Source organism: Heptranchias perlo, chromosome 7, assembly GCF_035084215.1.
Source record: "Heptranchias perlo isolate sHepPer1 chromosome 7, sHepPer1.hap1, whole genome shotgun sequence".
Taxonomy (NCBI): Eukaryota; Metazoa; Chordata; class Chondrichthyes; order Hexanchiformes; family Hexanchidae; genus Heptranchias; species Heptranchias perlo.
The window spans coordinates 7,050,692-7,053,120 of record NC_090331.1 but is presented as its reverse complement, the minus strand read 5'-3'; the positions used below and the strand labels follow the sequence as shown (position 1 = coordinate 7,053,120).

Sequence of the window (2,429 nt, the reverse complement as noted above, 5' to 3'; positions counted from 1 at the left end):
ATATTGGTAATGACTCCATTAATGTGTTTTATACACACCATCAGACCCCAGCGTTGTGCTATAAAACTACCCGCAGAATTTAGGCTCCATAAAGTATCATGTAGATCCCCTTTTGTTTACGAGCTAAGATTAAAATTGAATGTGTTTTTGAGCCTCCCTTGCAATGTGATCGGTGATCAATCTTCCCAGAATGCTCTGCACAGGGGAGCAATATTGTGGCCCCCCCTCCCCCACTCTGATCCCTCTCTGGATAAATTTGCCTCAGTGGGTGGCACTCTCTCTCGCCTCTGAGTCGTCAGGGTTGTGGGGTTCGAGCCCCTCTCCAGAGACTTGAGCACAAAATCCAGGCTGACGCTCCCAGCGCACTCCTGAGGGAGTGCTGCACTGTCGGAGGTCACGTCTTTCGGTTGAGATGTTGAACTGATCTTCCCCTCTCGGGTGGGGGGGACACGAAAGATCGCCGCGGCACGATTTTGAAGACGGTCAAGGGAGTTCTCCGCGGTACCCTGCCCAATGTTTATCCCTCGACCAACACCCGAAACAGATTATCTGGGTCGTTACCACGTTGCTGTTCGTGGGATCTTGCTGTGCGCAAATCGCAACAGCGACTACACTTCCAGAAGTACTTCGTCGGCCGTGAAGCTCTTTGGGACGTCCCGGGGTTGCGAAAGGCGCAGTATAAAAGCAAGTTCTTTCTTTCTTTGTGCACAAGCCTGCTCTCCATCTGTTGTTTGTATTGCAAATCCGACACAGGGTCACTGCGAGCAAAACGATGCGTATGGCAAAGATGGAGAAATAAAACTGCAAATCAAAATGTGTTTTGCCTCCTGAATTCACGTACGTCTATTATATAATTTTTTTTTGAAGAGGGCATTGGGATGTTTGACAGTGTGACCCAGTGCCATCCAGCACTCGGATGGTTAACGCCTTGTCTCTGCCACTGGGAGCCTCTCAGTACTTGGAGTGGGCCATCTAAACATAAGAGAGGCTCGACCAATTGCATAACAGATGGAGGGGGGGGTTGGTTGTAAAGAAAAGGTTTTCCTTTATGCACATTTGAGAGGGGCTGTCTCTGTTGTCTGATTTCCCACCCACCGAAGCCAATTTTCTGCGAGGGTAGAGCAAAGGGTAAAAGGAAAGGGGAGGGGTGTTTGCTGGGAGAAGGGGGGACATTGTGTGAAGCAGTCTGGGCAGGGGACTCCCCCGCATCCATCCTCCCCCACCTTCTCCTCACTGCAGCTAGTTGGTAGGATCCGTGAGAGTGAGGTAATGTCCAACATTTGGTCCTGTTGGATTATCTGTTGAGATATTTAGCATCTGAAAGGCTGTAAGGAGGAAGGGACGAGAAGGAGGAGGAGGAGGGGGGGGGTCTCTCTCCACTGAATGCACGACAGGAAGGAGCTGGGGCTACTGAGGAATCAAGGGCAGTTCTCTCAGCTTCGGTGGGGGTGGGGGGAGGGTGGTGGGTGAAGGGGCTGCAGGAGGTGGTCGAAGGGATTTGGAAGCTGAATGGAAAACACAGCAACAATAGACAAGGTGCACACTCCACGACAGAGAGGCGGGGGACTCGACTGCCCAACTGGAAGGAGCTGCTTGGAGTATGATTGCTGGTGGGTACCTCCTCCTTGCTCTGGCTCAAGTGTGATGAGTAGATCATCTGTCTGCGATAGCCTAGGGGTCTTTTTTTTTGAATGGGGGGGTGGGGGAAGGAATAGGTAGGTCTCTACTTTGTGTATTCTCCTCCACAAAGAGACAAAGCTCGGTTGCAATTGGGGATCTCAAATCTCTTATGTGGCACAACGAAATATAGACTGACTGAGTGCCAATTGTTTTTGTGTTATTAATGTGCGGTGTGGGGGGTTGTGTGTGCTGGATACAGTGAGTGCTACTGAAACCAGCAGGAGAATAGATAAGGTGATGGTGGTGGGTGGGTGGGTGATGTAAGGAGGGTTAATATTTTTTTGCCTGCTCTCAAAGTCGTCGCCTGGCTGTTCGATACCAGCAGCGAGCTTTGGTTTTCAGCCAATGAAGCTTGCTCGGTGGATCAGTGTGTTTTGACAGGGAGTGTTGTTGGGGAGCTTGGGGGGGGGGCGGGGGACAGAGACACAATGGGGAGGAGAGAGGGTGGGAGTGGGGGGGTGGAGAGTCGTGTGTTTACTGCTTTTAAAATCTGCATCAGAACAGAGCGGTAGGGAAGAAGAGAGAGAAAAAATAGGACTCTTTTGGTTTAAACGCACTGCAACGTAAATCTCGCTGGAGGTTTTTATTTTTGTTCTGCTGAATTCGAACTCAGAACACACACACTGCAACTGATAATCTTCCCTTTGTTCTGTTCAAGTAGGATTGTGGAAATCATTTCTTATTTAATTGTAACGGGTTAAAATAATACAAAGACGATGAAAAGGTGTCTGTGTGTGGGAGGGAGAGAG

At 49.8% G+C, this 2,429-nt stretch overlaps 1 protein-coding gene across 2 annotated transcripts in view; it reads left to right on the top strand.

Moving 5' to 3' along the window:
- The first annotated feature begins 1,488 nt into the window (after nt 1-1,488).
- Nucleotides 1,489-2,429, top strand: part of tmem198ab (transmembrane protein 198ab) — a 99,337-nt gene continuing 98,396 nt past the window's right edge. For both annotated transcript variants that reach the window (XM_067986747.1, XM_067986748.1), the window contains exon 1: nt 1,489-1,610. The gene's annotated coding sequence lies outside the window, so the exon portion shown is untranslated. The remainder of the gene's footprint in view (nt 1,611-2,429) is intronic.